The following is a 10,437-nucleotide window of genomic DNA, read 5'->3' as shown; positions in this document are numbered from 1 at the left end:
AGTCCCACACGACATCCTGGTCTCCAAATTGGAGATATATGGATTTGTTGGGTGGACCATTCAGTGGATAAGGAGTTGGACTGAAGGTTGCACCCAGAGAGTGGTGGTCAACGGCTCTATGTCCAAGTGGAGGCCGGTGACAAGTGGTGTCCCTCAGGGGTCTGTCCTGGGACCAGTACTGTTTAATATCTTTATCAATGTCATAGACACTGGGACTGAGTGCACCCTCAGCAAGTTTGCAGATGACACCAAGCTGAGTGGTGCGGTTGATACAATAGAAGGAAGAGATGCCATCCAAAGGGACCTGGACAAGCTTAAGAGTTGGGCCCACGTGAACTGCACGAGGTTCAACAAGTCCAAATGCAAGGTGCTGCACCTGGGCTGGGGCAATCCCAGACAGGAGCACAGACTGGGAGAAGAACTCACTGAGAGCATCCCTGCAGAGGACTTGGGGGTTTTGGTGGACGAAAAGCTTGACACAAGCCAGCAGTGTGTGCCTGCAGCCCAGAAGGCCAACTGCGTCCTGGGCTGCACCAACAGAGGGGTGGGCAGCGGGTGGAGGGAGGGGATTGTGCCCCTCTGCTCTGCCCTCGTGAGGCCCCACCTGGAGTGCTGCGTCCAGGTGTGAGCCCCCAGCACAGGAAGGACGTGGGGCTGTTAGAGCGGGTCCAGAGAAGGGCTACAAAGATGATCAGAGGGCTGGAGTACCTCTCCTGTGAAGAAAGGCTGAGAGAGCTGGGGACGTTCAGCCTGAAGAAGAGAAGGCTCCGGGGAGAAATCAATGCACCCTTCCAATACTTAAAGGAGGCTTATGAAAAAGATGGAGAGTGACTCTTTGCTCAATCAGATAATGACAGGACAAAAGGAAATGGTTTAAAACCAAAAGAGGGGAGATTTAGATTAGAGGTTAGGAGGAAATTATTCAGTCAGAGGGTGGTGAGGCACTGGAACAGGTTGCCCAGAGAGGTTGTGGATGCCCCATCCCTGGAAGTGTTCAAGACCAGGTTAGCTGAGGCCCTGAGCAACCTGATCTAGTGGGTGGCTTGCCTGCCTATGGCAAGGGGGTTGGAACTAGATCATATTTTGAGGTCCCTTCCAACCCAAGCCATTCTATGATTTTACGATGAAGTAAGTCTTTCTGCTGCCTGCGTGTCCTGTACAGAGCTCCCGGCCCCACAAGCTGGGGTGCTTTGCATGCAGCGGTTATGACCCTATGTCAGGCCATATCCTTTCACTGACAGAAGAGAAGTGGCATTGCATCAGCTCCTTATGGGGTTTCGAGAGCCTCCTCAAGTTCTACAAATGGCAAGGCTGGGTCTTCAGGGTTTGAGAGCCTATACCTGTGACTGAGTCTATGTTAAGAAAAGAAGGCATTATGGGCAATATTTTTTAAAAGCATTTTTTCAAAGACTCTCCTCAGTCAAGGATAGCTGCCATGCCATTGTGTGCAGACCATTTAAAGAACCTAATATATTGCAACTCTGTCCAGATGATGATTTAAACTCGTCTCTTAATATTTTCAGCACCAGTACTCAAATATTTTGCTATCCCCTATATTTTGATTAGTCTTTTTTGTGTTCTTGACTGTTACTCTGAGAAAAGAAAACATTGGACAGAATGATTTATTCTAGCACAATGACTCTTCAGCAATAGCATATAGTTTCTGTTCATAGCTACTCTACAGTCAGAAAGCTGTAAACTTGACCATACCAGGTTGTCTTCAAAGCTCTCTGTTGCTCTATTCAGTAAAAATAACATTCATGAGAAATTTTGAGACACTTTGAAGAGCTGTGTGTAGCAGAGGACCAGTGACAAACTGAGCCAGAGGATCCACATGTCCCTGTATCCTTGCAATGCTTGGTTGCTACCTCTTAAATCTTTCAGCTGAAAATTCTAAGGAGGAAGATGTATGTTGACCTAAGCAGTAGTGGTGGCACTTGGACGAATGATTATCACCAGAGGTGGGTGATATATCCAAAACACAGTGCTGCCATGATTGTCAGTGTTGTAGTACCACAGTGTGGATCCTGAAGCAGTGGGGCATGATGGCAATGGAGGGAGTCCCAGCAGCCCCTGTAGCTCCTGACATTACAACTTCCTTCAAGCAGCGAAGCCCCTCAGCTGAAAGGTTTGATTTTAGGAAGAAGAAGAGAGAGATCTCACTTCCAACCATCTGTCCAAAAGGTTTAATACTATGAAGTGCTTGCTGTTTCCGTGATTGCTTTTTCAGTATCTTGCAGGTGTGAAGTGGTATTTCCCACCAGCTGTATAAACTGACCTTAACACTCTTTTCTTAGAAAAATGTTCTTGATCAGGAGAGCAGTGAGGTTATAGAGGAGCTTTTCAGTACCACCACCAAGGATTTTTAAGATAAAATTCAATACATCTTCAAATGGGGATAATCTGATGCCGTGGCTGCCCACTGCGGGTCTGCCTATCCACAAACAATTTCCTTTCCAGGAATTCCCTTCTGGGTTCTTACAAGAAGAGTTTTGGACTGTCAACAAACCTCTCTGGGACAGTTGTAGAAAATTCACAGGTGAGAAGGCCAAATCCCCAGGGGAAACCTGAAAGGAGCACCTTTAAAAATAAAGGACTAATTATGTACTGGTGAATACACAAGCATGTAAGCATGTTGAGGAGGCATGAGGGGTTATTTTTTAGTCATTTACCAGAACATGAGGATCTGAAGCCAAATTAGGGGGGAAAGAGAAAAAATAGTACTTGTCTCCCTGAGGAATTTGTTCAGAAGAAAGGTATGCTTGGGTTTAAAAAATGGTGGTAAGAAGTGTCTCTTCCCCTGGACACTCTGATAGTAGGATTCCCACGAAGGGGCCATCCTGCCAACACCCTCATCGGCACTTGTCTTTAAAGGTTTAGAGCACTGCCAGATGCCACTTCACTGTGCGCCAAATCCCTAGGTCCTTTTTATGTTCAAAGGCCTCTCTCCATTGTTATTAAAACTAGATAGCAGCATAAAACTTAAGTCCATATTTATTTTTTTACATTAAAATGAATATTTACATAATTTTCATCTTCCATCCAGGCCTCCACACAGGTGATGACCCTGGTTCCTTTAGCAGAAGAAGTGGAATTAGAAGTGGTACATCGCTATCAGCAGTGCTGATAGCACTTGTGTCCATGCAGCCTCAAAAAGAGCTATGAATACCTTAATTTCTGCTTGTTGTGGCACCCTGCATGATATGCCAATAAAAAGAATTTACTTGACATGCCACTGTGCTACAGAAGATGGCACCAAAGATATTTAAATGCTGAGAAAGGCTGCTGTTCCCTCAGGGCGCACAATTTCAAGCAAGAAGCACTGAAGTCCTTTCTTCTCTAGTTGTTTTCTACATGGATGAATCAAAATACTTCGGAATCTATTAGCTATTAAATAGATTGGTAATAAAAAGATTGAATTTCTGGCTTAATCTCACATTATAGTTACTATTATTATTGTACCAATTAGTAATTAGTGTTCTGTTAGACACTACTAAGAAGCATGTTAGAGAACATATTAACAAATAAGAGCTGATGACAGGAAAAGTTATTGTGATTATTTTGTATTATAAAAATTATATTTTATTTGTAATAAGAGTTGTTGTGATTTCTAGTTTGTAGGAACAGAGGCACAGGAAGACTTAATAACTTATCCTAGGTTATACAGAAAATCTGCAGCAGAGCTGAGAATGGCACTGACATCCTAGGCTGGCGTTTTACCCAGTAGAGCAAGCTTTGTCTCAAAAGTCCTTTGGAAATTGTGGGAGGCCTAACACAATGAAGAAATCAGGCTGTTCTGGGATGCGTACCAGTGAGATGCTTTCAGGTCATCCTCTTGGGAGCAAAAGCCCTATGTGATGAAGAAGAGGAAAAATTACAACTGTTCAAGCTAGGTGTTTGTATGGAGGAGGAATCAAAACGAGAGATGCAGGATGTGCAGAATCTTAAAAGGAATGGCACTTTTTATCACTTGGTCATGGCAAGAAGTTTTTGTTTGTTTGTTTTCCAAACTACTGACAGAAAAGTGAGGAAATAAAAGACAAATATTGATATTTGAAATATATTAATGCCTGCCACAAGCCTGTCAGGAAGCTAACTGAGCTGAAAACAGAACAAAAGGCAGAGTTCAAATAGTTCTCTGTTGAGTTAGTGAGTTAAAGCAACACCTACAAGGGCTGAGGGGGGATTGTGTTGCAGCAAGGGACAAGAGGGCAGTAGGTGAGAAGCAGGACTAGTAGAGAGCAGGGAAGGTACAGCAGCGAAAGAGGGAAAAGGTAGGAAGACTTTTGCCTTTCTAGTAGCAGCCACCTATGAAAATACACCCAGAGGCTGTGATTTGAAATTGCATTGCGTGTAGCAGCAAATACGACTTAACATATTGCCATTCCCTCCACCCCTTCCGCTCATTCCCTGCAGCTCTTCTTGCCCAACACCATGGCCTACTGCCCCACAGTCACGTCAGCATAAGCGTTTATTCATGTGCCCTCCCTGTAAGTCATATCAAGGAATTGATCCAGCTAAAAATCAATGCACCAAAGCAAAACACTTGTTTCTGTATCAGCTAAAAGAGTCACCAAATGCAGTGCTGAGCGCAGCTGTGCAAACAACCATGCTGGCACGATACAGGTCCTGGAGTGGAGAGGCTGGGTTGGATGGGGAGGGAGAGACACAGATGGGGTTAGGGGTGAGTAGGAAGCGATGACATCAACGTTAATATCCTAAACGAGTGCTACCAGTGGATGCTTCGTAATGCCAAACCACAACCAAAGCTTCTGTACAAGGAAACTGCCCGCCTGATGTTCTTGTCCATTGTACTCAGGGTAAGAGCAAATAAAATGTGTTTACCAGGAATATACCTTATTGACATACATCATGACTTTGTCAAGGCCTCAAACACCAGATACCTTCCACGGAAAGGAACAGCAAAAGGAGCGGAAAAACAAGCAGAGATCATGTATGGGAAACTTCCTCTGCAAAATTCAAACTGCTGCACAATGCGATGGCCTGGTTTGAACTGAAAGAAACCGGTAAAACAAAATGGCTTGCTATCACTGAAACTTCTGGATGCAGACCAGGCTGCAGGGAGCTCCACCTACATATAGTCAACTGGGCAGCAAAACTGAAAATTGGTCTGGGTTTTGGTCTTCCTCCTATTGCAAGGAATGCCTGTGTTGTGAGATATAAAACTGAGGCAGAAAGAGCTTTTTACCTACTCTGCTGAGGAAAAAAAAAAAAAAGAACAAACTATTACCAACTTCACTTATATGAATTGCAATTTTACTTGGATAAGTGTATGCCACCTTGTATGCTTTTGTCAAGTGGAATTTATTATGGTGCAAGAATGTGTTATTGCAATGGCTAAAAGCAGAAAGAAACCCTGCTGACAGAGATCATACTGGATAGACCTGTGCACTGACATGTAGACTTGAATTCATGTGAAAAAGATTTTGATTTAGTAGCTGAGCTTTGGCTCAGCAAAAAGAGCCTGTACAACTTGACTGTTCAGTTGGAGCCCCCTTAGCCACAGATTTTAGAAGTTCCCTTTGTCCCATAGCAGAATCCTGTATCTAGACCACCCTCAGCAAATGTTGGACTAGGTTGCCGTTTAACAATCTTCAGTGATGAAAAGTCCGTCATCTAACTCAGTGCTTAGCCCTCTTCACAGCATGCTTTTTGCAGTGATTAGCCCACATCTCATTCCAACATAAGCCTTTTACTTCTTGCCAGCAGATATAAAGAACAGCATCCTCATCTTCCTTGCCACAGTCTTTTGCATATTTGGGGAGTTCTGTGGCTCTTTCTTCACACTTTTCCAGGCTGGCCCATTTCTTTCAAGCTTTCCTCACAAGTTCTGTGTTTTAGATATTTGGTCATCTATTATTCCCAACTCCAGCTGATACATGGGCTTTTTTAACAGAAGGTGCCCAGAAGTAGGATCCAGATAAGGACTTCAAGGTCCTAAGAATACTGGAAACATTATTACAAACATCATATTTTTGGCAAACCTTTAATACATACCAGTATGATATTTTTCCAAGTCAATAACGTTATTGACTCATGTTCCATGGATGGTCTACTACAAACTCCAGCTCTTCCCTTCAAAAATTGTTCATTGCGTCAGAACAGTTCTCCATCCTACAATTTTTCAAGTGCTCAGTGTTTCACAACGATAGCCTTTAGTCCTTCCCAACTTCCCAAGTCCTTCTCAAACTGCTTTGGTTATACCATTTCTCCCGGTGATAAGGATCTTATCGAATTCCAGGACTGCCTTCCCAAGCACCTGCAGTTCCTCCCAGCTGCATAGAGTTTATCCCACTTGGTGGATCCTCACACTTTGACAATGAATCATTAACAACTATTTTACTGCTATATACAAAACCTGTTATCGTGGCCTAGGCAGAAATCATTCCTGACAAATCCATGTTGCAATGTCTCAGTCTTCTATCAGATAACAGTTAGATAATGATTCAGTCGGGTTGTTCCTCTGTGTCTGGATGCACATGTGTATGGATGTGTTTGGTTTTGTTAATTTGTGCTGGAGAGATTGTGGAGGCTCCTTACACCGTATATTAAACACTCAGTCCTTGGACAGGACGCAACATCCAGGCCAGGGACATGACTAACCATAAGCAGGTATTACAGGAATGATGTAACACACAATAGGTTTGAAATCTTTACCACACAATAATTATAAAATATTTTTTCTGGCACCCGTCATTGCAGTGATCTTAACAAACAATGCTTGATTAAACATCCCTGCTCCCTGTGAACACGACATAGTTATCGTCTTTATCTTTCAGTTGGGAAAACTCAGGAACAACGGGATTAAGGGCTAAGTCTGTACTAGGACTGCTATAATACTTTCAGATCAAGTGAGATGAGTCTTAGGACAAGAGCAATGTTGGATACCAGACAGAAAATTTTACAGTCTCCCTATCAAAAGAAGGTGCTGCAGTCTTGCTAACGGGTGGATCTCTTGGAGGAGTAATTTTTTTATTCTCTTAGGGACTGAACCTCAGTCAGAAAATATCTGCAAAACATTTTAAACAAAATGTCATGATTCTGGCTTAAACAGTTTTAAGACTGCTATTTTCTTTCACAGCTGACAAGCCTATATTACTGTAATTGCCAAGAGGACAGCAAAGATATATGCTGCCTAAGCCAGTAAGCCCAGCACAGCTTGCCCACTGAAAAATGCTGCCTGCTTCGGACCCGTGTGGCTGCAGTATTTACTAACCTGGGCACTGTTCTGGGCTATGAGTGACACGCTGAAATGTCGTTTGGTTTTAGTAGTGCACAGAATGCACACTGCTGTTTGAAACAGCAGCCTGATAGCAAGGCTTTATGTGAACAGCTTCTAAGATACAATGAAAAAGCAAATAGAAAGCAGCATTTAAACATGATATTGTATTCATCCAAAACCTGCAGTGATTCATAGCTTGGCTGTATAAGTTCCCCTACCAGTTCACTCTAAACACATTCCCTTAAAGTTTAAGTCATGTTGGTGTGATAGCACTCCTTTACCAGAAAGGCTGATGCAAGCATCTGGCTACCTGGCAGGATGCTTGGAGAGAATTTTATTTTATTAGTTGGATTGCTGTGGGCATAGAGCAGGTGGATGTAAAAATAATCACTGAGTTACCGTCGGTGATTTACAGGGCAGAAAAAAGGAGGAGGTGAGTACAATTACACGGCCAGTTCTGGGGATGAATTCTAGAGGGACCAGCCATGGCACAAGTAAGCTGTCTCAGAGGTGGAAAGTCAGAAGTGTGACTTGTTCCTTCAGCTTGCTCCATTAAAGCTTAGTACATTTCCAAGCCTAGGGCATAAAGACGTTTTTGATGGCTAGGAAGATATATCAAGAAAATACCCAAGTCAGAGCTGGGACAACTTTACAGAAGTGAAATATATTCTGTAAAAGAAAATGACAACAAGCTGGGTTGGCCAGATGGGGAAGAAAGTACATGTCGCTCCTGAAGTATTTTGAAGATCATTACCATTAGCTAATTAAGTCTTGGATAGTTACCATTACGTTTGCTATTGCCTTAGCTACAAGCAGGTTTAAATGACTGTGTACATACTATGATGGTGAAAATCCAAGGAAAACTGTAATTAACACCCAGAGTAGTGACTGCCCTGGTTATCAGAACAGGTAAACACAAAACACAGTGAAATTCATTATGATTTTGTTGCCCACAAGCCACATTAGCCTAGGTTGTAGGGGAGGGAATTGTAATTAGGGAAAATGAGAAATTAATCTCCATAGGGCTGTTTTTAGTAATGTGCTCCTGGTGTTGTGTATTTGCTGTTGTATATTTACTTTTTACCAAAAAAAGCAACTTTCGACAATGCTGCTGTTTTGAACCGAACCTCCATGGTACAGGAGTGCACATCTCTGTATGGACCCTATCATTTGTCTTTTATATTCTTGTTGTTGGATAGAAAATAATACAGTACATTGGTTCATGATAGAAAACCTTTAATAAAGGTACTTCTATATCCAGGAGTCGGATAGGATCCACCCGAGGGTACTGAGAGAACTGGCGGAGGAGCTGGCCAAGCCACTTTCCATTATTTATCGGCAGTCCTGGCTATCAGGGGAGGTCCCAGTCTACTGGCAGCTAGGAAACGTGATGCCCATCTACAAGAAGGGTTGGAGGGTAGACCCGGGGAACTATAGGCCTGTTAGCTTGACCTCAGTGCCAGGGAAGCTCACGGAGCAGATTATCTTGAGGGTCATCACGCGGCACTTGCAGGGCAACCAGGCGATCAGGCCCAGTCAGCATGAGTTTATGAAAGGTAGGTCCTGCTTGACGAACCTGATCTCCTTCTATGACCAAGTGACGCGCTTGGTGGATGAGGGGAAGGCTGTGGATGTGATCTACCTTGACCTCAGTAAGGCTTTTGACACCGTTTCCCACAACATTCTCCTCAAGAAACTGGCTGCTCGTGGCTTGGACTGGCGTACGCTTTGTTGGGTTAAAAACTGGCTGGATGGCCGGGCCCAAAGAGTTGTGGTGAATTGAGCCGAATCCAGTTGGAGGCCGGTTACTAGTGGAGTCCCCCAGGGCTCGGTACTGGGGCCGGCCCTCTTTAATATCTTTATCGATGATCTGGATGAGGGGATTGAGTGCACCCTCAGTAAGTTTGCAGATGACACCAAGCTAAGTGCGTGTGTCGATCTGCTCGAGGGCAGGAAGGCTCTGCAGGAGGATCTGGATAGGCTGGACCGATGGGCTGAGGTCAACTGCATGAAGTTCAACAAGGCCAAGTGCCGGGTCCTGCACCTGGGGCACAACAACCCCAAGCAGAGCTACAGGCTGGGAGATGAGTGGCTGGAAAGCTGCCTGGCCGAGAAGGACCTGGGAGTATTGGTTGATAGTCGGCTGAATATGAGCCAGCAGTGTGCTCAGGTGGCCAAGAAGGCCAACAGCATCCTGGCTTGCATAAGAAGCAGTGTGGCCAGCAGGTCTAAGGAGGTGATTGTCCCCCTGTACTCGGCTCTGGTGAGGCCGCACCTCGAGTACTGTGTTCAGTTTTGGGCCCCTCACTACAAGAAGGACATGGAGGTGCTCGAGAGAGTCCAGAGAAGGGCAACGAAGCTGGTGAGGGGTCTGGAGAACAAGTCTTACGAGGAGCGGCTGAGGGAGCTGGGGTGGTTTAGCCTGGAGAAGAGGAGGCTCAGGGGAGACCTCATCACTCTCTATAGGTACCTTAAAGGAGGCTGTAGAGAGGTGGGGGTTGGTCTATTCTCCCACGTGCCTGGTGACAGGACGAGGGGGAATGGGCTAAAGTTGCGCCAGGGGAGGTTTAGGTTGGATGTTAGGAAGAGCTTCTTTACTGAAAGGGTTGTTAGGCATTGGAATGGGCTGCCCAGGGAAGAGGTTGAGTCGCCATCCCTGGAGGTCTTTAAAAGACGTTTAGATGTAGCCCTTAGTGATATGGTTTAGTGTAGGACTTGTTAGTGTTAGGACAGAGGTCTTGGAGGTCTCTTCCAACCTAGACGATTCTGTGATTCTGTGATTCTGAGTCAGAATGAGGACTTCTGGCTTCCTTTTAATGTAGCCTTTCCCCCATAGGAGTTTTTGTTCTTTGTTTTGTTTTCTCTAGCTGGGTCTATGAACTAATAGTGAAGTTTGCTTTCCTCCCCTTCTGACAAGCATAGTTGTAGGCTTGGTTTCAAGGTTTTGGGGTGAAAGTTTAGCCTTGATGAAGCCAATGGAAAACCTCTGGTGATTTCAGCCAAGGTTTAATTCTAGCCTGTCCCACTCCTACACTTCCCAGTTTGGATACCACATTATTTGATGCTTTACATCCTTGCTCTGCTGTACTCTAGGCAGTAAGGAGTCAGCCTTCTTTACAGTCAGGACTTCAGATTTGCTGCCTTATTCTTCAACAGTCTTGTAACCTTCATTCTGCGAAGTCCAGGAACCACAT

Source organism: Anser anser (assembly GCF_964211835.1).
Source record: "Anser anser genome assembly, chromosome: 1".
In the NCBI taxonomy this organism is placed as follows: domain Eukaryota; kingdom Metazoa; phylum Chordata; class Aves; order Anseriformes; family Anatidae; genus Anser; species Anser anser.
This window is presented reverse-complemented; position numbering follows the sequence as displayed.